The following is a 26,400-nucleotide window of genomic DNA, read 5'->3' on the forward strand; positions in this document are numbered from 1 at the left end:
TTAGTTCATCTGCTGCTCCAGTTGTTTAATAGAAATTGAGTGCGAGTTTACTAGTTGACTCATGCAAGATATGTCACTTTTCATAGTAGTCACCCCAGAATTGGTCGCCTCAACTCCCTTTAATAGTTTCTCCATCATATCCTCCATGGATATTTTGCCTGAACTGGTGGTAGCATTATCTCGGCTTCCAGGAGGTACATACAGTCCACTTCTGTCACTTTTATTCTTTCAATCTCCTTGATGGTTCCAACCTTGGTTTCCTTGACCACCGATCCAGAAACCTCCCTAGTTATGTAAGTAGTTTGCCTCTTCCTCGGTGTTTGATTTAGCTCCCTTACCATGGGACCCCATAACTTTTACCTTTGCTATATTCCCTACTAGTAAATGTTTCGTGAGTAGATCCATCTGGGTTTTTATGTAATCCATATCCTGATCATGCTCCTCTTATCTCCTACACTGCTTTGCTGATATTACACTAGACCCAGTATTACTTGCTACCACAGAATCTCTAGTATGCCAAGCTCTACTTGTCTTAGTCCTTCTTTCTAACATGTTTATAGCCTCAGTAAAGGTGAGCTCCATAAAAGCTCCTCCAGCAGCATTATCCACTATTAGCTTTGTAAGTGTGTTCAAAGCTCTATAGAATATTTCCATCAAGTGTTCATCAGTCATCTTATGATTTGGGCATTGAGTCAACTTCTTTTTAAATCTCGCCCAAGTCCCATTCAAAGATTCATTGGCCAATTGCCTAAAGTTGCTGATCTCATCCTTCAACTATAACATTTTAGAGGGCGAAAAGAACCTTTCTAGTAAAGCTCCTTTTAATTGCCTCTAGTTTGTTATAGAATTAGGAGTCAGCTCATTTAACCATATCGTTGCCTCTCCAGACAGAGACAGTCGGAATAATCTTAGACGAATAGAATTTTGTCCCACTCCAGGATTATTAAATGACTTACAAATTCTGATGAAATTCACCAAATATAGATTTGGATCATCACTAGGTAATCCACCAAATGATCCTTTCAGATTTAGTAGTTGGATCATAGTACTAGTGATGTTAAATTTCACCCCAGGAGCTAGTGGTGGTAGAATGATTGCCCCTGTTGATCCAGTCACATCTAAATCGTCCTCATCGTTGTCAACATCAAATTGTGTAGCTTGGTGGTCTGGTCTTTCTCTGAATGGACGATTTTGATTTACCAGTGCAACTACCCCTGCTGCACGCCTCCTATTAGTCAAGTTAATTAAATTATCATCTCCCAGGTCCTCTTCATCTAGATTAGGTACCCTACCTGGGTTATCTGTATTCTGTAGTTTTAATTGAGCATTAGCCAAAGATGCTAATCTTTTAGCTTCCTGTTGGTTAGCCATTCTTTCAATGAGATGAGATTCAGGATTGAAGGGTAATAATGGTTCTCCTGAACTTCTAGTTCATGGCATAAAAAACAATGAGCCTGTAATGAACAAAAAAACAAATAAACGTAAAATAAAAAAACTTGAATAATAGTCAATTAACATACCTAAACTTAATCGACTATCGTATTCCCTAGCAACGGTGCCAAAATTTGATATGCCCAATTACACTTCTCTTATGAGAGAGTAAGCGATCGTTGTCAAATACATAACCCAAGTAGGTTGGGGTTGAATCCTATAGGAATATGGTGCTAATTCAGTTTGTATACAGATTAGTTGACTTTTAATCATTCGTTTCCATAAAATAAATAGGGGGGATTTGATTCAGTTCACAAATTAATGGTTTTAATTTAACAAGATGAAATACGTGTAGTAATATTCAAATTCAGAGAAATAGCAAGCTAGGGTTATGTCCACCTTGTAGTTTTCAATACTTTTTAACTATGGGCTTTACGAATTCATACATGTATCATGCTTACAGAGAATCGTAGTATTTAATAACATAATCCTAATGTTTCCCAACCAACAAGGACTAATTCACTTTAGTTCTCTCGAATCAAAAGCATTTACCAAAAACAATACGAAATCTTCAATTAGTTAATCCTGCTAAGGCATTAACTTATGAAATAGGGATTGGTAATCCTATTTTTGTGTGACTACTCTCCTTTTCGAACATCAACCTTTATTTCGAACAAGTTGTGTTTTAAGGCATATCCTCATGTTTGCAACCAAGAGAATTCAAGATAAGCGAAGAGAGTATGATATAAACAAATCAATGTATAACAAATTCAAAACCCAAGGTGATAGATTGTATGCTACAAGGCTTTCATAATCCTAACTAATAAACTTAGCAACTCATGAATAAAATGAAAATCACAATAGAAATATTCATCATACCAAAAACTAGAAGATGATCTTGGTGTGCGAATTGTGAGAACAAGAGAAAAACGTTTCTCTCTCTCTCCAAGCTAAGCCGCCACTCTCCCTCTTCAAAAACTAATACAGAATAATTCAATAATGAATAAAAATTCAGCATTAAGCCTTTTAATAATCTTTTCTCTCATAATTGCCTTCTAAGTTCCTGAACTAATTATAAATGACAAACTAGTCTTGGACATAGTTTCTAGGCGCTACATTCAGTCCAGACTGCTACTCTCTCTTGTGTCATATGCTATCTGCATTCCATAGTCCCATTATGTCTTCATCTACCTCATTAATACCTGAAATTATACTAATCACATCGGTTAGCTCAATTACATAGGAGTAGAGTAAAAACATAAGAAATAGGTATTTTATTCTCTAAACTTAGCTAAAACATGGATAAGTTATGGTGCTTAGGCGTATAAATACACCCATGATGACCATTCCACACTTAAAGCTTTATTTGTCATCCATCCATCATCGAGAAAAACACGTAATTATGATTAAATAGAATAAACAACTAACAAGAAACAAAATAAACAAAATAACTAATCCTATCACAAAAGAATGCTAAGGAGAAGGTACTATTTTCTTACAAAACAAGTAGCAAAGTAACCAGCCACCCCACACTCAAGCTCAGCACTGTCCCCAGTGCAAATAACATGATAAAGAACCTAGCTAGTAGAACTCCTCTTCCACATTAGGAGTCATGCCACCTACATTGAGATCATCATCAAATCCATTTTTCCTGTGTTCATCATATCATCCACATCAGCCACACATAATGAAACTAACTACAATTAAGATGAAGGTGGTGAATTCACCACCCCACACTTAATTTGTTAGTATAAACCAATTAGGTTTTATTATCGGGTACTTAGACTTCGCCGACATACACTTTGGTATGGTGCACCTACATTATTCGCAATACAATTCACTCACTTCAATTCCCCCAATTCTATTTCAATGAAGAACTTTTTAAACAGAATCATGATCTACACTTTCAACCATAAAAAAATATACAAAACACCATCACTTTCACAACATCGCCATGGCAAGAATTTAATTCGTAATCCTTAAGAAATCAATTAACTATAACATAGAGTCACAATAACTAAGGATTAAAAAAAGTAAAACTTACCTCAAAGATAGAAGATTAGTGAAGGACAAAGAGAATGGTGAGAGCTCAATATTGCACGGCTTAAGGGTGAAATAAGGATAAATTTGGGCATTTAGGGTGTGAATTCTATTTGAAGAATGAAAATATGGGTCGGGTTGACCCAAGTTATAGTTGGAAGTCGAGTTTTAGGATTATTTGGACTAAGTGTGCAATGCACATCTTATCACACATCTCAAAGTGTGTGTCGCATACGTTGTCGAATAGTTGGGACAGTGAGCCTATGCAGAGAAGTAGGCGATGCACTACCTATCGTAGACATCAAGGTGTGCATCGTATAAGGTATCACAGACTTAAGGTAGTGGGCATATGTGGCTAGGTGTGCGACGCATATCTTATCGCGCATGTTAAAGTGTGTGACGCATAAGTTATCGCACACATCAAGGTGTACGGCGCATTATGCATCGCATAGTTGGTCCAGTGAGCATGTGCGATGGGATGTGCGGCGCACTCTTGGTCACACACATGAAGGTTTGGGGTGCACACATGCCCTCATTTTGCCTGGTATGAAGCAATGCACCTATGCTAAGTGCTAAATGATGCCCTTACCAAAATTCAAGTGAAATTGAGTGCCACACCCACTAGTACACTTAAAATTTAACACTATGCACAATATTTTTCATATGAGGCAGTGGGAAAGGTCCATACCCCGGGGGAATCGGCCCGATCCCTACGCTACCACCATAGACCTCATTGAAAGTCACAAAATAAAGTTGCACAACAAAAATTTTTTGGTCGGATTAATATAATTTGAGGCATGACTCTAATGCAAATCATAATTGAGCCTTACACATTTGACCACTCCAACTTACCTGTAATGTTCCCATCACTCCTAATCTTACCACCATTGACATAGCTTAATTCCAAATAAAATTTAGTACTAATCTCTTCCTTAGTACTTCATGTACCTACACTTACTCAAAAACAACAAAAATGATTAGAAGGATACGTTACCTCCCATGTAATGCCTAATTTAACGTCGTGGCACAAGACTTTGTCAAGATACATCGATTATACCATTTGTACCTCATTTTATGGATCAAGAAAATGCTTCATTCCTAGTCAACCACTTTGAAGTCACTCACATCCTTGCTTAAAAGTACAATCAAAACAGCTATGGTCTCGACAATATACCTATCCTTAACTGGTACATCTCGCTCCTCTTCATAGAATACATCCACAATCGAGAAGACACTCATCTCCTTTTGTTGTTTCATAGACCCACATACTTCAAAGCTAACTTCTTTCTCATTTAGCCTAAATTTCAGCTCATTTAACTCCATGTCAACTAACACTCTCCCAAATGCTAAGAATGGCCTACCCAAAATTATGGGTACTTTAAAGTCTACTTCACAAATAAGAATTACAAAGTTGGCAGGAAATATAAAATCTGCAACTTTTACAAGTACATCATGTAGAATTCCAATCGGCCTTTTTACCGATCTATCCACCATTAGAAGACGCATATTGGTGGGTGTAGGATCTCCCAAACCCAGTTTCTTGAAAACCATCAATGGCATAAGATTTATACTTTCCCCAAGATCACAAAAGGACTTTTCAAACTTCAGCAATCCAATCGTACATGGAACAGTAAATTCTCTCGGACCAGCTCTCTTCTGGAAAATAGATCTTGTAGCAATAGCACTATAATGATGAAGATTGTCTATCGTTTCTTAGCTTACAACCCTTTTCTTTGTCAGTAGGTCTTTCATAAACTTAGCATATCTGGGCATTTGTTACAGTGCTTCAACTAAGGGCACATTCACTATCAACTACTTCAACATAGCCATGAATTTGATAAAATTTCCATCATCTTATTTCTTCTTTAACCAGTGTGGAAATGGGGGTGGTGGCCTTGGGATTTTAGTTGGAGAAACTTTTACCTCCTTCTGCAGATAATTGGCTCATCTGCTTCTCTAGTTGTTATATAGAAATTGAGTGCAAGTTTACTAGTTGACTCATGGAAGATACGTCACTCTTCATAGTAGTCACCCCAAAATTGGTCGCCTCAACTCCCTTTAATAGTTTCTCCATCATGTCCTCCATGGATATTTTGCCTGAACTGGTGGCAGCATTATCACGGATTCTAGGAGGTACATTCAGTCCAATCTTGTCACTTTTATTCTTCCAATCTCCTTGATGGTTCCAACCTTGGTTTCCTTGACTACCGGTCCAAAACCCCCCTGGTTATACAAGTAGTTAGCCTCTTCCTCAGTGTTTGATTCATCTCTCTTACCATGGGACCCCACAACTTTTACCTTTTCTATATTCCCTGCTAGTAAATGTTTCATGAGCATATCCATTTGGGTTTTCATGTGAGCTATATCCTGATCATGATCCTCTTCTCTCCTACACTGCTTTGCTGATACTACACTAGACATAGTATTACTTGCTACCACAGAATCTATGGTATACCAAGCTCTAATTGTCTTAGTCATTCTTTCTAACATATTCGCAGCTCAGTAAAGGTGAGCTCCATAAAAGCTCCTCCTACAACATTATCCACTATTGGCTTTGTTAGTAAGTTTAAAGCTCTGTAGAATATTTCCATCAAGTGTTTGTCAGTTATCTTATGGCTTGGGCATTGACTCAACTTCTTTTTAAACCTTGCCCAAGTCTTATGCAAAGCTTCATTAGCCGATTTCCTAAAGTTGTTGATCTCATCCCTCAACTGTAACAATCTGGAGGGCAGAAAGAACCTTTCTAGGAAAGCTCCTTTCAATTGCCTCCAGTTTGTTATAGAATCAGGAGTCATCTTATTTAACCACATCGTTGCCTCTCCAGACAGAGACAGTGGGAACAATCTTAGATGAATAGAATTTTGTCCCACTCCTGGATTATCAAAATGACTTATAAATATTGATGAAATTCACCAAATGTAGATTTGGATCATCACTAGGTAATCCACCAAATAGTTCTTTCAGATTCAGTAGTTGGATCATAGTTCTAGTGATGTTGAATTTCACCCCAGGAGATAGTAATGGTAGAATGATTTCCCCTATAGATCCAATTCCATCTAAATCATCCTCATCTTTGTCAACACCAAACTATGCAGCTTGGTGGTCTGGTCTTCCTCTGAATGGATGAATTCGATTTACATGTGCAACTACCCCTACTGCATGCCTCCTAATAACCGGGTCAATTAAATCACCATCTCCCAGGTCCTCTTCATCTAGATTAGGTACCTGACTAATTTATCTGCATTCTGTAGATTTAATTGAGCATTAGCCAAAGTGGCTAATCTTTCAGCTTCCTGTAGGTTAGCCATTCTTTCAATGAGATGAGGTTTATGATTGAAGGGTAATAATGGTTCTCCTGAACTTCTGGTTCATGACATAAACAACAATGAGTCTGTAATGAAAAAAAACAATAAATAAACAGAAAATAAGGAAACTTAACTAATAGCCAATTAACACACATAAACTCAATCGACAATCGTATTCCTCGGCAACGATGCCAAAATTTGATTCACCCAAATTACACCTCTTTTATGAAAGAGTAAACAGTCGTTGTTGAATATATAACCCAACTAGGTTGGGGTCGAATCCCAAAGGGAATATGGTGCTAATTAAGTTGTATACAGATTAGTTGACTTTTAGTCATTCATTTACATAAAATAAATAGGGGGATTTGATTCAGTTCACAAATTAATGGTTTCAGTTTAACAAGATGAAATACGTGTAGTAGTATTTAAATTCATATAAATAGCAAGCTAGGGTTATGACCACCTCGTAGGTTTCAATACTTTTTAACTATGGGCTTTACGAATTCATACATGTATCGTGCTTACAGAGAATCATATTGTATTTAATAACATAATCCTAGACTTTCTCAACCATCAAGGACTAATTCACTTTAGTTCTCTCGAATCAAAAGCGTTTACCAAAAACAATACGAAATGTCCAAGTAGTTAATCCTGCTAAGGCATTAACTTATGAAATAGGGGTTGGTAATCCTATTTTCTTGTCACTACTCTCTTTTCCGAACATCAACCTTTCTTTTGAACAAGTTGTGTTTTAAGGCATATCCTCTATGTTTGCAACCATGAGAATTCAAGATAAGCAAAGAGAGTTTGATATAAACAAATCAATGCATAATGAATTCAAAATCCAAAGTGATAGATTGTATGCTACAAGGCTTCCATAACCCTAACTAATAAACTTAGCTACTCATGAATAAAATGAAAATCACAATAGAAATATTCATCATACCAAAAACTAGAAGATGATCTTGGTGTGGAAATTGTGAGAACAAAAGAAAAATGTTTTTCTCTCTCTCTAAGCTAAGCCGCCACTCTCTCTCTTCAAAAACTAATACAGAATAATTCAATAATGAATAAAAATTCAGCATTAAGCCTTTTAATAATCTTTTCTCTCATAATTGCCTTCTAAGTCCCTAAACTAATTATAAATGACAAATTAGTCTTGGAATAGTTTCTAGGCGCCACATTTGGTCCAGAATGCTACTCTCTCTTATGTCATATGCCATCCGCATTCCATAGTCCCATTATGTCTTCATCTACCTCATTAATACCTAAAATTATGCTAATCACATTGGTTAGCTCAATTACATAGAAGTAGAGTAAAAACATAAGAAACTAGGCATTTTGTTCTCTAAACTTAGCTAAAACATGCATAAGTTATGGTGGTTAGGCGTATAAATACACCCAAGATCACCAAGTTCGAGGCAAACCCATCAAGAAGTACATGTTTACAACTTCCCACTTCTAAGTAGGAATACTGAACTCCTACATAGGACCACTAGGCTTCGATGCTCTATCTTAACTTGCTAACATGTAGAGCACTTAGCCACAAACTCTGCAACATCTCTTTTCATCCCACTCCACCAATAGATTTCCCGCAAATTGCGGTGCATCTTAGTATCCCCTAGATGAATAGAGTAGTGCGCACCATGCACTTCTGAAAGAATTCGCTGCCTTATGTCATCTACACCTGGAAAACATAAATGACCCTGACAATGGAGGACGCCATCTTCCCTTTGGGAGAAAACCTCTAGTTTCTGATTTTGAACTGCCTCTTTTAGCTTGACAAAGCTAGGATCCTTATCTTGCATTTCTTTCACCTCAGAAACTAGAGATGATTCTGAAACTAGAGATGATTCTGAACTACTCTATATATATACACTGCCCTCTGAAGAGTAGACTAAGAGAACGCCTAGTCTTACAAGCTGGTGGAATTCCTGGACAAACTTTTTCTTACTATCATCAACATGATAAATACTTCCTATAGAGAGTCTACTGAGAGCGTCATCCACTATATTGGCCTTGCCTGGATGATAGAGGACACTCATGTTATAATCTTTTAAGAGATCTAACCACCTTCTCTGATGAAGATTGAGATCTTTTTAAGAAAAGACATACTGAAGGCTCTTATGATCTATGAAGACGTCTACATGAACTCCATAGAGATAATGCCTCCAAATCTTTAAGGAAACTACTACGACTGCTAACTCAAGATCATGAGTAGGATAATTTTTCTCATGGGGTTTAAGCTATCTGGAGGCGTAGGCTATGACCTTACCATGCTGCATGAGGACATAACCTAAACCCACTTTAGATTTATCACAATAAACTACAAAACCATCTAAACTATCTGGAAGATCTAGAACTGGAGCTAAGGTGAGTCGGGTCATCAATTTCTGAAAAATCTTCTCACATTAATCTGACCACTAAAACTTAACCTTTTTCTGAGTCAATCTGGACATAGGAGATGCAATAGAAGAAAATACTTCAACAAACCATCTATAATAGCTAGCCAAACCCAAGAAACTCCTAATATCTGATAGAGAAACAGGGCGAGGCTAGTTTCTTACTGCTTTGGTCTTTTGAGGATCTACTCTAGTTCCATCACTGAAAATAATATGGCCTAGGAATGCTACGGATCTTAGCCAAACTTTGTACTTACTGAATTTGGTGAATAACTGATGATTTCTAAGAGTCTGGAGTACTATTTTGAGATGGTCTGCATGATCGTGCTCAGTGCAGAAATAGACTAGAATATCATCTATGAAGACTATGATGAACATGTCCAAGTATTGTTTGAACACGCGGTTCATCAAGTACATAAAAACGGCTAGGACATTGGTAAGACCAAATGACATAACTAGAAATTTAAAGTAACCATACTGCGTATGGAAAGCTATCTTCGGGATGTCACATTCTCTAAATCTAAGCTGATGATAACCAAATCTGAGGTCTATCTTAGAAAAATAATAGGCACCCTGAAGTTGGTCAAATAAGTCATTGATTCTGGGAAGAGGATACTTGTTCTTCACCATGACTTTATTGAGTTAACGGTAATATATACATATTCTAAGAGAACCATCTTTCTTGCACACGAATAAGACTTGTGCACCCAATAAGGAAACGCTGGGTCTGATGAATCCCTTATCTAAGAGATCCTTCAATTGTTCTTTTAGTTCTTTGAGTTCTTCTGGTGCCATTCTATATGGAAGAATAGAGATAGGCTAAGCATCTAAAAAAATATCAATATCAAAGTCTATTTCCCTTTCGAGAGGAATTCCTAGAAGATCTTTAGGAAAGACATCTGAATATTCATTCACTACTAGGACTGATTCGAGACTGGGACCCTCAGAACTGGAATCTCTAACATGAACTAGATAATAAATCCATCCCTTAGATATCATTTTCCTTGCCCGAAGGTAGGAGACAAAATGACCTCTGAACACTGAAGTACTACCCCTCCACTCAAGGACGGGTTTATTCGAGAACTGAAACCAAACTATTTTGTTTCTGCAATCAACTATGGCATAACAAATCCATTCCAAGAATGACATCAAAATCAGTCATCTCTAATTCAACTAAGTCTGTTGAAGTGACTTTCTAAAATATCATAACCGGGCAGTTCCTGTATACCCGCTGGGCTATGATGGTTTTACCCAATGGGGTAGAGATTAAGAAAGGCTCAGCTAGAATTTTAGGATTGGTTCTGAAATCAACTGCTATATAAGGAGTAACAAAAGACAAAAAAGCTCCTGGACCTAGCAAAGCGTAAACATGAACATGAATGATCTGTAACATACCAGTAACTACATCAGGAGAACTTTCCTAATCCTGTCGAGTCTGAAGAGCATAGAGATGATTTGGAAGTTTCCAACTAGTAGCATTGAAAGTGGCACCCTGCTGATCTAGGCTACCGGACTGAGCTGAAGAGTGATTCTATTGGCCCTGAGGACCTGGCTGAGGACAGTCTCTAACTCTATGGCTTGGTTTGCCACTACCTACTCTACACACACCCTGATGGTGCTTACTACAAGTCTGGCAAACAGAATAAGTATGGACACTACTAATACTGCCCTGGGTCATAGAGCCTAGCGCTCTATCTTTGTTACCCTCTCTGAACTTAAGAACTAAAGCACTGGCTGTAGAGGGAACTGGAACTGATGACTTAGGATGAAACTGGGAACGGTTTCTTTCTTCTGACTTAGGCTGAGCGAAGTTGAAACTACCTGTCTTCGCTCACTTATTCTGCTTTCCCCTCTGCTTAATTTTCTACTCTTCTATCTGTTGATCATGGGCCATAAGTCTAGCTAAGGTCATGTCACTGTTCAGCATGGCGGATCTGCACTCATTAACCACACTGTCGTTCACCCTTGAAGCAAACTTATTAATTTTGGATCTACTGTCTGTAACCACTGAGGGGCATACCTGGCTAATTGAGTAAACTTAAAAGAATACTCTTTCACTATCATATTGCCCTACCTGAGGTTGATGAACTCTAGCACCTTGGCTTCTCTAAGATTTTGCGAAAAGAATCTGTCTAAGAATGCAGTGACAAACTTCTCCCACACTATAGGACCTGTATCATCTGATCTTTTGGATTTCGACTGTTTGAACCAAGCATGAGCTACATCCTGCAACTGGTATACAGTTAGCTCAGCACTCTCAATAGTAGTCACCCTCATGGTGTCTGTCACTTTTTGAACTTGATCTAATAATTCCTAAGGGTCTTCATCTACCTTAAAACTGAGGAAGGTTGGAGGATTCATTCGGGTGAAGTCCCAAATTCTTACGGCAACTGAGTTGGCCACTGGGTTGGTTGGAACAACTGTTGGCCATTAATTATGATCAGCGACTAATTGAGCAAGAGTGGTAAATGCATTCCTGAACTCTACATGAGAAACATGATCGCCCAAAGGTTCTTCAGGCTGAGGGGCTAACTGATTTCTTCTCTTAGGAGGCATGTTCTGAAATAACGAAAAGAAGCGGATTAGACTGAGAGACTGACTTATGATTATGCTCACTGGCACAACATGAATACTCAAAGAAGGGAAACTGTTCTTAAACATCTCATAGGCTCTTGCACATAAATGTGGCGTGCAACACACCCATGTATATGACTCTACTAGATATGGCTTTCAGACTTCCTAGGACTCTATTGAACCTTAGGCTTTGATACCAAGTTTGTAACAACCCGATTTGCCAAACCGGAATGCTACATGGTGCTTACAACCCTGAGGGACCATAAGCTAACCCATGACTAATATATGTACCTGTATACTGCATAAGATAACATAATAATGTGGAAACATGCACTGAAAGGCCATAAGGTTCGATCATGAACATAACTAAATAATGTAACATATGTGTGGGGTAATAGAATTCCCAAAACAAAACTGAAGTCTAAAATATGATAGTCTATATCTAGTCTGTATTTAGTCTCCATCTAGTCTAAATATAGTCTAAAAGCCTTTACTATCTGAAAAATCTGAATAAGGAGTTGACTGGACATGTCCCCAACTAACTCCAACTAATAAGCTAATCAATGAGAAACTAGAAAATCATTATGTCCTCAAAGGATGAGGATTCACTTCTACTCTGACTGCTAAATCTAGAATCTACTGCTGATCTGGAACTCGTGTCTCTAAACCTATGCGTGTAACATAAAAAGAAAGCACTATAGCACAAATGCGTCAGTACATATATACTGAGTATACATGTGAGGTAGGCTATATGCAAGGGTTTGCATGCATGATCAATACAAACTAGTTGTCTAACATGAACATAAGAATGCATACATAAATATGCAACTATAACTGACAACGTGATAACATTATACTAATACCATGGTAGCATGACTACTGAGTCTAGATACTGATAACATGACATAACTGATAACATGAATGATTGTATCTGAATATAACTAATAACATGAATGATTGTATCTGAATATAACTGATAACATGGGTGACTTTGTCTGACAGTCCTAAATCTAATGGAACTATCTGAGTTCTATACTGTATCTGAGTTGACTGTATTTAACAGTCCTGAAATCTAAAGAACTATTTAAGTTCTATTACTGAAATTGATTGACTATATCTAACAGTCCTAATTCTGTAACATAAAACTGTGGGAAGTAGTATCTAACCGACATGCCCCAAAGATACTATGATAGCTGAGCTAGGGTCCAAACTATGGCCTAATTGGAAGGGTGTCAATACTAGGCCACTAGTAAGGAAAACATGTGAGTAACCCTCATATAACAGGTAGCTCTAGCGAGAACGGTGAAAACCCTCACTTAACAGGTTAAGCCACCTCATCTACCCTCATATAGCAGGCTATAATGTGTCAACCTATGCTGGCTACATAGTTCTAGAATGCAAGGATTGCTTTTAGGAATTTCACCCTCGTATGACCGGTGAGTCCCCATCCTTATATTTACTCGGTGCTAATTCCTACTCCCATCTATATGGATACTGAACATTATTTACTGAACTGAACTAAGCATGGACTGAGCTACTGAATTTCCATGGCTGACAAAAATATACTGATATCTGACAACTGACTAGTTATGAGATTATGAAGATTTTTAGTCATAAGACTATCTGAAGTCTAAGAGTTCATAGCTTGACTGAGAGTATCGTGAAAACATGACACGGATCTAGGCACATAGCTAATATTTTAGGTACAAGTACACCTAGGACTCGAAGGAAGGAAACTGACATGACTTGATATTCTTGAATACATAATAATCACCACAATACGTTTATTGAAGCATTTCATCAAACGTCTAATAGGAATAAACTTGTACTTACATGGGGATTTTCATGATATCATGCTAGTAAGGCAAATTTCCTTCATCTAGGCATTTACTCAAACAAATTGTAGACATAGTAAATGTAAAGCACATTATACAACAATTAAACATCATGCTTCAATTCCAATTCCATCATACAAGGTTTTAGTCATAAGATTTCATAAATCTTTATCTATACTAATCAACCACATGGAATTTATCATCAAAGCATGGAATAGAAATCAATTCCTCTTTTTATCAACATGAAAGAAAACATACAGAGCATGAAAACATGAAGAAAATCCATAACTTGTAGCTAAAAAGGGATTCTTGAACTTCATGGATGAAAGGAGTCCATGAATGAATACTATGCATAACTCAGATCATGATTTTATAAACATTGATGTTGAAACCTTCCTGAATTTGAATCTCCAATAAAAATCCTAGTTTGTTGTTGAGACAAACTTGAGAGAAACTAATATATTTTAGGTGAAAAGTGACTGAATCACGTGTTAAAGGGATAACACAGGGATAGAAAGTTGACGCTTTTAACCCTAGACAAGTCATTAAATTTTTCAGTAAAATTTATCGAGTTGGGCCCTTCGCACGATGCGGCGTTATCACGCGGTGTCACTGGAAATTGATAATTTGAAAACTGAACGGTGGCTCAACACGGATCTATCGCGTTGCCACCTTGTCTATGACCTGGAAGTTTGGCGCGATGCACCATTATTGTGGAGCAACACTGGAATTTGACAATTGCCATTTGAGCTATCTCTGCGATGTGTTGAAGGCTCAGGTCAAACACTGTCTCACTAAAAAGGCTCTAACTCTTTGCCCGGGTGTGGTATTTGGGCAAATTATATATCAATGGAAAGCTTATTCAATTTCCCAAGTGATAGGAAGTGAAAATTATGGAAATACCACTTGTATAAGAATGAATTATTATTTTATGAAAGTTCTAACATCCTTAAGATGATTTTCAAGATAAGAAAAAGTACGGGTATTACACGAACCTAGCGGTGGGGTCTCACTCGCTAGATATGACTGAGGTCCCTAATAGAAATCCCTAAGTTCCAGAACTGCATAGACAGTGTAGGCATGAGATGTCACCTATTAGATAGGATTGACATACTCGGGGATCACCCGCTAGTACAAGATTGATCTCAGGGTCACTCGCTACATTAGGACTGACTCCATAGCAGTTATCTTTACCCGTGTCACGGTATTGACACCCTTCCAGCTGGGGTTATAGGTTAGACCCCACTAGTTCAGATTCAGGGCATGTCGGCTAGATGACTACCTCTAACAGTCTCAGCTTCAGAATCAGTCTCAGTAAAAGAACTCAGCTCAGTAGCACAGATTCAAGACTGTTAGATACAGTCACTCATTAGTATTATTAATGAATTTAGAGATCGCCTGCTAGATAGGACTAATCTTATATTTAGTCAAGTAGTATTAGTATTCATACCAACAGATTCAGAGATCACTCGTTAGATAGGACTAATCTCAAATATAGTAAATTAGTATCAAGTACCATTAGATTTATAGATCACCCGCTAGATAGGACTGATCTTAGATTTAGTTAGTCATCTTCATCATCAGTGTAATTTGAGATCACTCGCTAGATAGGACCGATCTCAACCCCAATCAATTAAATATCAATATCAGTAGACTCAGTTATCAGAAATCCAGTTATTAGAATTTAGTATTTAGTGTTCCTATGATTTTAGTTATAGTTTGTACATTCATGCATGTATCCTCTTTCAGTATACTCAGATTATTTAGTCAGTATTCTTCATGCATATGAACCTATGCATTTAGCCTTACCTCATCTAGCATACTAGTACATTCTATAGTACTGACGCATACTTTTCTATGCTATGGTATTTTATACCATAGGTTCAGAAGCTCAAGCTCTAGAGCACCCTTAGTAGTCCAAATTCAGTCAGCAGTGGTAGATAGCAATGAGTCCTCATCATTCAAGGATAATCTTTATTTTATTATTACACTAGATTTAGTATTTTAGTAGATGGAGTTAGTTGAAGACCTGTTCCTTCAACTCCACATTGCAGATAGTTTAGAGGCTCTTCAGACAGATGTATTAGTATTCAGTTTTCAGTTGTATTTCAGATATTTGAACCTTATGGCAAGTTTTTTGCTATTTTTCTATATTTTTATACTGTATTATTCAGTACTTAGTTATAGATATTAGTCAAGGGTTAGCTTGTGGTCCTTTGAGATTATGAGCACCGAGTAGCATCTGGGGTACCAGACTCATGGCATTATAGTATTACCATCTTGTCTGAGTTAAAGACTCTAGATCTACGACCCCAAGTCTCGAGTCTATTTTAGTAGTAAGGAAATTTCTAAATATTTTCCTGAAAGGTATTCTCAGAGTTCCTCCCAAGAGGGAAATTGACTTCAAAATAAATCTCCTTACAAATACCCAACCTATTTCTATTTCACCTTACAGAATGGCTCTAATTGAGCTTATGGAGTTGAAAGAACCATTAAAATATCTCTTAGATAAGGTTTTGATCAGGCCCAGTGTTTCTCTATGGGGCACTCTAGTCTTGTTCGTATGTTAGAAAGGTGGTTCTCTTAGAAAGTGCATTGATTACCGTCAATTGAACAAAGTCACTATAAAGAATAAGTATCTACTCCGCAGAATTGATGACTTGTTCGACCAACTTTAGGGTGCCATTTATTTCTCTAAGATATACTTCAAATCCAGTTATTATCAGCTTAGAGTAAGAGAATGTGACATTTTGAAGACAACTTTCAGAACCCAATATGGTCACTTCGAATTCCTAATTATGTCTTTTAGACTAACGAATTCCCCTGTAGCTTTCATGGACTTGATGAACAAGGTATTCAAACAGTACTTGGGCATGTTCATCATAGTCTTCATTGATGATATCCTTGTTTATTCCCATAGTGAGAAGATCATGCAGACTATCTAATAATTGTGTTGCAGGCTCTTAGAGCTCACCAATTGTTCACCAAGTTTAATAAATATGAGTTTTGGCTAAGATCAGTAGCTTTTCTTAGCCATATTATTTCTAGCAATGGAATTAGAGTTGACTCTTAAAATACTAAAATAGTGAGAAACTGGCTAGACTTATCTCTCTATCAGATTTTTAAAGTTTCTTAGGGTTTGCTGGCTATTAAAGATAGTTTGTTGAAGAGTTTTCTTCTATTTCATCCCCCATGTCTCGATTAACTCATAAAAAAGTAAAATTTTAGTGGTCAAATTCTTGTAAGAAGAGTTTTTAGGAGTTGAAGACTCGACTCACTTTCGTCCTAGTTTTGACTTTACCAAATGGTACGAATGGGTTTATAGCTTATTGTGATGCTTCCAGAGTTGTCTTGGTTATTTTTTGATGCATAGGGGCAAGGTCATAGCCTACGCCTCTAGACAACTTAAACCCCATGAGAAGAATTATCCTACCCATGATCATAAGTTGGCAGCTATTGTTTTTGACTTGAGTTGAATCTTCAGTATGTGTTTACACAGAAAGATCTGAATCTTCATTAGTGAAGGTGGCTTGAGTTGTTAAAAGTTTATGATATGAGTGTGTTGTATCATCCGAAAAAGGACAATGTAGTGGCAGATGCCCTTAGCAGGTTTTCTATGGGTAGTATTACCCATGTAGAGGATTATAGGAAGAAGCTAATTCAGGAGGTTTATTAGCTAGCTAGATTAGGTGTTCGGTTGGTTAATTCAGCTGAAGGTAGTATATGGGTTTAGAATGGTTTGGCATATTCATTGGTTGCCAAAGTGAAAGAAAAACAAGATAGGGATCCTAGTTTGGTTAAGTTGAAGGAATGTTACGACGTCAACCGAGGCCCAGGCTGCGACGAGCATCTCAAAATTGTGAAGGCTCGAGAGCACTTCTCTAATCGAGAGCACTTCTCTAACAAGCAATCATATACACAATTCATACACTATAAGGAAAATGCGAAAAAACCTTGACATGACGGAAACACGGTCATTCGTTTAATTCAACTGAATAATACAAAAATGAGTTCATAAAACATTCAAAAACACCTGACACTAGTCTACAAAATCTCTAACAACTCAAAACCACTATTGTCTAAATACTGGGACAAGTCCCCTAGTCGAACCATAAACCAAAATGAAATATCAATGTCAAATCAACAAGTCCTTCCAAAATAAGGGAGGCTCACTAGCTGCAAACTTTGGACAACCCAATCTACTACTTAGTGGACCCCAAAATTGTGTCTCAGATCCTAAAATATAGGGGGTCAATATAGATGTACTGGTATGCAGAGCCATCTAAAATAATGTATTTATATATAACATAAGTGAGAACAATTGATAAAACATTTTACATATAATATATGAAAACACATGGGAACACTTTAAAGACTTTAAAATATTTCTTTGAATCCATGACTCACTCTTTATCTTACTTCTGAGCTAGGTGGTACACTCTACAAGTCTGATATTCCATGGGCTTTATGGAATCCGCCCATGACTCGGCAACCAATCCCCCAACCCAAGTTTGCCGCAAGGATTGGAGTTTCTAAATATCTACGACGCTATAGGGTCATCGCCAGCGTACAATCCCTAATTTGGGACATAATAAACCCGTATCGGCAAAACATGGTTTTTCCAGCGATCAGCCCTTACACTCAAATGCCTTCTTTGGGTAATCACCTAACTCTCTTTAAGCCCATTTTTAGTCTGTTCTAAATATGCATCTTTATGAAATCAAATTCTTAAAATCTGAGTAAAAATCTATACTTTAGTCTATTCTGAATCTGCTATGACATTCATTTGTTTTGGTATCGTCATACCAAGACTTGCAAGTCGTATGCCTAAGCCATATAATAATATACATTAGTTCCCTCAACACAATCTATTCAGTTGACCACTAAAAACATTTAACAATGCAAGAGAGTTCTTATTTTCAAAACTTATTTCAAACTATGCATGGATTCTCTCTTTTCAACATTTTAACAAACATGTGGTGGTCAAGTATTTTGTAACGAACCATGCAATCTCTTTGAATCGCCACTTTTTATTTATATTAACAAGAATCACCCTCTCTTCAGTTCATATCCAAAATCAAGGCTTAAACAATAATAAAGCCATTTGAATCATGCTTCTCAATATGCAATTGAATAATTCATAACATATGAAAATAAGAGGCTTTACAACAAGATAGGGATTTGAATTGTTCATGCTCTCAATTCAATATTGGAACTCAAAAATGCATACATACTTATATACGAGTACAATTCTAATTTAGGGGAAGGGCTCAAGACCAAAACATTATCATAAAAAGGATTTCACAATGCACAATTATAAATGTAAATTCAAAACCCATTGCAAATTCATGATTTCTCAACATTTAAACATTATCAAAATGATTTCAACATGCCCATGTAGTTTAGGAAAACCCTGCATACCTTAGATTACTTAGTTTAAAGAGTAGAACTCGAATTTTGATTTGTTTCTTGGAAATCTTGAACTTAAGGATTGATTCTTGATCTTTGATGAAAACCCTAATATCTCTTGTTCTTGAGAGTAGAGAGGATAGATATGTTTTAAAACTGATAAAAGATGTATTATAACGCTCGGGGTATGATTTAAATTTGTAGGGAAAGAGTTTGGGATGGGAAAGTGCCAAAATATCCCTTTAAAACGACACTTTAACGTTGTTTGGCCCTTACCGACAGTCTGGATGATGGACCTTCACTCCCGTGATTGGTCGTCACTCAAACCATCACAAAAATCAGTTTTTGAGATTGTTGTTTCAAGTTGACGGCCTAACTTGACGAGCGTCACTAGCTTGATGGTCCATCAGTCTGGCCGTCGCAGTTTGGCAGAATGACACCTCTCTGTAAAATGGGCATAACTTTTTACTCCGATATTTGATTAAGGCAAAACTGGTGGCATTGGAAATAAGACTCAAAGAACTTTCATTTGAAATATAGTAGGCCTTCTAAATAATTATATACAAGAAGTTATGTTTGATGGAAGTTGACCTAAGTTTAGACATTCACCAAAACTTAATTGATAGAAGAGTTTTCAACTCGTCTTTGAGTTAGGGGATTTTTGCGACCTCAATTCTTATTCAAAGGTATTCATACCCTATAGGATTGATCATAACACATTTATTAACAAAGAATCATTGGGTTCGGGTCTATACGCATAGAAAAGATGGTTCAAACTTTAGCTCAAAAGTGAGGGGTGTTACATTATCTCCCCCTTGGAATCATTCATCCCCGAATGATGGGTAGGGACTTGTTAGAGCTCTAAAAATATGGAATGAAGGACGTAACATTACTCTAAGAATTTCCTCTGAAGGAAACATATATAGACCTCAGGAAGAGCATTCATGACGTCGCCAAATGAATTATGTAAGCACGAAGTGTGAGAGGATATGAACTGACATAGAGATGACCTTGCATATGAGTTCTAGAGATCATGATCATCACAACATGTATGAGTTTATTTTATGATCATATGCCTGATTTCTATCGTTACTAATCTTGAAAAAGATTTTGTGAAAGATAGGGATAAAAGCATTCTCCACCTTACAATTTAAATTGAATAAAACTGACACTTAGAGACACTACTCGACTATGCCCCAAATAGTAGATAAACTCTCCACTTATAATTCTCCCATTACATATCTAAACACAAGAGTTTGAGTCCCACTGCATAATACTTTTAGGTTGAAGCCTAACTCAGAGGAAAAAGGTGCTAGCTTTAGCTATGGGACCCTGTACTCTATATACCATTAAGAAAATTCTTCATCTTATCACCACCATCAAACATCCTCGAGATTTAAATCAAGGAGAACCAACCACATAACCTATTGATTTGCATTTCCATCAGTCACAACATTCAAGCATATCATTGCTACACCCACTTCATGGATCTCCCTACTAAGAACAACCAATTTAATCATTCTTACTGAGATTTTTTCCATATAGCTCTTTCTTAACTATCTCACATAACAAAAGTTCATATCTGTCTTCCCCCTTCTTGTATAACCTTAGCTCAAGAAATAACATCAAAGTTTTCATCTTCAAAGACATCTACTCCCCCACCTAACACACTTCTACGCTTCCACAACCACCATCATACTAACGTACGGAGGGTCATTAAAGAACCCGATCCTAGGCATCATGAAAGGGAGTAACACTATTTAATTATGACATATACTTATTTCACTACTCAAGGTGTGGCATAAGTTGAGGATACGATACAATCACGAAGTGTTTCATCTATTAAGTGTCTAGATCATAAGTAGAGAGTCATTTTGGCATAAACTCAACATAGCACGAGTTCTTAGGACAGACCACAGTGAGGAACACGGGTGCATACATCATGAGTTGTATAACATAAGTTCAGAATTCATAAAGTCAATGATTGAGAAAAAGATGTATACTTTAAGCTATTGCTTCTAAATTTTTTTTCAAAGCTAACATAGTCATGAGTTCATACAACTTTGTCATTTTGGATAATCCCAACATAAATAAATTAGTAAAGTATAAAAACATAGTTCCTTATAACCAAGCATGATTTGGGACACAAATTTAGGGTTCATGAGAAACATAACATAGGGTTGGGATACTTGGAATCTTGGATCACTGAGGGACATTATTGCTTCTAGTTTGGAGGTCGGGACATGATATGAGTCATATAGAGTGGTCAAACCTTAGACATAGGTAGGAATTGAATACATAAAACATTGGTATAATAACCTCTTAAATTGACGTATGAGGAGCTTGCTTGAATAGGAATTGATTTATCATGATTCTTACTTGAAACTTGACACCACAAGAAAATTTGGAAACAACTTTAATCCATCATCTCCCCTTTAGGTCAACGTCACACTCCTAGACTTGCAAACATAAGCTCACATCAAAATTTATCCCCACAACTCTCAACACAATAGAGACATCACCATATACTTAAAATCTAAACTCTCCCTGATGAACTATACTCTAAAGGCCTCACTTTCCAAAAATGTTATTCTTAACTTTTGCTAGCCTCTATAGCCATCACTCTATAACTCCCACTCTCATGAGCGCACGTATCCAAACCCTTTATCACAAAAAGGGGTATCAGTATATACATAAACACAAGTTCCTATATTCTTGGACATCCCCTTTCAGGGACACTAATCGTAATTTCTTCTAACTCCCAAAGTCATCAACTTACAACTACCATAATCATGGGCATAGACATCCACTCTTCTAAACACTTAACACTCCATCTTCAATTCCTTAGAATACTAGCTTTACACCTCTAATCACAAAACTTACAACTTAACAAAATTTGTAAAACTATACCAAAGGCGCACATTGCCTACCTATATCTCCTTAATTCAACTATAAAGAACACCATACAACAACTTTCCAGACTTCTCCCTACTACAAGATTCAAGAACAAGACCTTGGTATGCGTGACACTCGTACACATAGTGCCTTATCTAACAACATGCTACTTCAGGATTCAACTTATTCCTCTATACTCACTCTCTTATCCACTTAATGATTCAATCATAATTCATCATTTTACTATTGTTCTGATATACACATATACATCACGATTAGCTACTTATTATTCCACAAGTTTCCAACCTAGGCTATTGCATACCTCACATCAATCCTATAAGTTCGTTCCCACAAAATACACATCATTAGTATTAAGGTACTATTTTTATCACCATACTTCACATCTAACGTTCAAGCCTACATTCTAATGTCAATCATGTACCACCAATGAAGCATGTCACATACTATACTAGTCCATCAAATTACACCTCAAAATTTACTACATACCTTCTCACAAGTAGTGCTAGCTTACAACAACTAGAGTAAAAAATAAATAAAAGGGAGGTAAAGTCACTAAATAAGAATAGACGGTCTTAATCTTATGATATGACCTATTACAATATTATCAACATATTCCACCTCCCCACGTCATATTTACTTAACCATACATACATCCCCACTACTTTTAAATTCCATATACACCAATGAGTATCTACCCATAACTTATTGACTAATCTAACCCTTGTCATTCACAACCTATAAATAATTTCTACAACCACCATAACTATCCATTCTGAGATCCTTCCCTATTTTGATAAATAATAATCATAACCAGCCACTTTCTTCACAGACTACCATAAAATCTACAAATATTTCTACCACATTAGTCTATCACTATAAAATGGCAACCCATTTCTCAATCTATGGTTATATAACTAAAACTATATATTTATGCAAAAGTCACCATCACTCTAACTGCTAACCTTGTGACTTCATGTCACCAACTTTTGGACTATCATATTACCAATAGGTCATAACACTTTAACATATAATACTACTCAGGTGGAAATACAGTTCCAATATTCTGCTACATATCATTAACCTTATGCATGACATCTATAATAAGAATTTTGAAAGGGGACTGAATACACTCTGTACCTTAGGCTGAAAAGCATGATTTCATCAGAATAAAGGTATGTACTCAAATCAATACACCTTGAATCAATAATGGACTCCTATCAAGTTCTTGTGCTATCTCATAACTTTATGGATAACTCAATCATAGAGAACTACATTATTAGGGAGCTAAACTCTTAGATTTGTATCATCTCGACAATGAGGCATGGCCCATGAAATTAGAAAAAGGAAGGGATTTGGATAAATTTCTTATGGATGATGCTATAGCATGAACTGGAGTCTGAAAGAATAAGAAACAACTCCTAAATGGCTGGTAGCCTCCTGATTATAAGTGTTATGCACAACATACTCATAAGCAAGACTCTAGTAGACACGATTTTGCAGACTCCCTGGGACCATGAACCATACTTTGATACCAAGTTTGTCATGACCCGAACCAAGGCCCAGGCAACAATGAGCATCCCTAAACTGTGAAAGCCCAAGAGCCCTTCTCTAACTAGCAATCATATACACAATTCATATACTAAAAGGAAAATACAGAAAACATGACAAAATAAAAACATGGTCATTCTTTTATTTCAACTGAATAATACAAAAATGACTTCATGAAACATTCAAAAACGCCTGACACTAGTCTACAAAATCTCTAACAACTCAAAAATACGACTGTACAAATACTGGGATAAAGCCCCCGGTTGGACCATAAACCAAAATGAAATATCAATGTCAAATCAATAAGGCCTTCCGAAATAAGAGAGGCTCACCAACTACATACTTCAAATAACCCAATCTACTTCTTAGCGAGACCCTAGAATTCTGTCTCAGATCCTGAAATATAGGGGGGTCAATACAGATATACTAGTACGTAGAGCAATCCAAAATAATGTATTTATATATAACATAAGTGAGAGCAATTGATAAAATATTTTACATATAATATATGAAAACACATGGGCACACTTTAAATACTTTAAAATATTTCTTTGAATCCACAACTCACTCTTTATCTTACTTCTGAGCTATGTGGTACACTCTACAAGTTTGATATTCCATGAGCTATATGGAATCCGCCGTTGTCACAGTGGCCAAGCCTCCAACCCAAGGTTGTCGCAAGGGTTGGATTTTCTAAATATCTACTATGTCATAAGGTTGTCACCAGCGTATAATCCCTGATTTGGGAAAATTATAAACCATATTGGCAAAACACAATTTTTCCAGTGATGAGACCTTACACTCAAATGCCTTATTTGAGTAACCACCTAACTCTTTTTATGCCTATTTTTATTCTGTTCTAAAAATGCACCTTTATGAGATCAAATTCTAAAAATCTAAGTAAAAATATGTATTTTAGTCTGTTCTAAATCTACTGTGGTATTCATCTATTTTGGTATCATCATACCAAGACTTACAAGTCGTATGTCTAATCCATATAATAATATGCATTAGTTCCTTCAATCCAATAGATTCAGTTGAGCACCAAAAAATATTTAACAATACAAAAGAGTTCTTATTTTCAAAACATATTTCAAACTATGCAGGGATTCTCTCTTTTCAATATTTTAACAAATATGTGGCGGTCAAGTATTTTATAACAAACGATGCAATCTCTTTGAATCACCACTTTTCATTTATATTAACAAAAATCACCCTCTCTTCAATTCATATCCAAAATCAAGGGTTAAACAATAATAAAGACATTTGAATCATGCTTCTCAATATGCAATTGAATAATTCATAACATATGAAAATAAGAGGCTTTACAACAAGAGAGGGATTTTAATTGTTCATGCTCTCAATTCAACATTAGAACTCAAAAATTCATACATACTTATATAAGAGTATAATTATAATTTAGGGGAAGGTCTCAAGACCAAAACATTATCATAAAAAGGGCTTCACAATGCATAATTGTAAATATAAATTCAAAACCCATTGCAAATTCATGATTTCTCAATATTTTAACTTATCAAAATGATTTCACAATGTCCATGTAGTTTAGGAAAACCCCACGTACCTTAGATTACTTAGTTTAAAAATTAGAATTCAAATCTTAATTTGTTTCTTGGAAATCTTGAACTTAAGGATTGATTCTTGATCTTTGATGGAAACCCTAATTTCTCTTATTCTTGAGAGTAGAGAGGATTGATATGTTGTAAAATTGATAAAATATGGATTATAATGCTTAGTGTATGAATTAAAGTCATGGGGAAAGAGTTTGGGATGGGAAATTACCAAAATATCCCTTTAAAATGAAACCTTAATATTGTTCGTCCCTCACCGACGGCCTGGGTGACAGACCATCACTCTCGTTACTTATCATTACTTAAACCATCATAAAAAATAGTTTTTAATCTTGCTATTTCAAGTTGATGGCCTAAATTGATGGGTCATCACTGGCTTGATGGTTCGTCAATCCGACCGTCATATTTTGGCAGACTGACACCTCTCTGTAAAATGGGCATAACATTTTACTCTGATATCAAATTAAGGTAAAACTTGTGGCATTGGAAATAAGACTCAAAGACCTTTCATTTGATATATAGTATCCCTCTAAATTGTTATATATAAGAAGTTATGTTCGATAAAAGTTGACCCAAGTTTAGATATTTACCAAAACTTAATCGATAGAAGAGTTTTCAACTCGTCTTTGAGTTAGGGGATTTTTGTGACCTCAATTCATATTCAAAGGAATTCACACCCTACAGGATTGATCATAACATATTTATTAACAAAGAATCATTGGGTTCGGATCTATATGTGTAGAAAAAGTGGTTCAAATTTTAGCCTAAAAGTGCGGGGTATTACAAGGAGATAGTTAAAGATTAAAAAGTAGAGGTTTTCTCCCAAGAAGGAGATGATGTAATTCATTATCAGGGCAGGTTATGTGTTTTGTGTGTTGATGATTTGAGACAGTGAATACTTGGAGAAGCACATAGTGTGTGATACTCTATCTATCCAGGAGCCTCTACGATGTATTGTGATTTGTAGGAAATCTATTGGTGGAGTGGTATAAAGAAGGATGAGTTTGTGGTTAAGTTCCTAAATTATCAGTAGGTCAAGGTTGAGTACCAAATGCCTAGTGATGCATTGTAGGATTTTAGTATCCCTACTTGGAAGTGGGAAGTGGTGAACATGGATTTTGTGACAGGGTTGCCTCGTACATGTCGTCTGTATAATTTGATTTGGGTCATTATTGATAAAATGACCAATTTAGCTCAATTCTTTCTAGTTCATACATCATATTCAGCTGAGGATGATGCTAAACTATATCTCAAAGATTTGGTTAAATTTCATAGGTTCCATTGTCTATCATTTTAGATAGAGGTACTCAGTTTACCTATCACTTTAGGAAGGCTTTTCAGAGGGGTCTTG

The sequence above is a fragment of the Capsicum annuum genome, chromosome 3 (genome assembly GCF_002878395.1).
Source record: "Capsicum annuum cultivar UCD-10X-F1 chromosome 3, UCD10Xv1.1, whole genome shotgun sequence".
Taxonomy (NCBI): domain Eukaryota; kingdom Viridiplantae; phylum Streptophyta; class Magnoliopsida; order Solanales; family Solanaceae; genus Capsicum; species Capsicum annuum.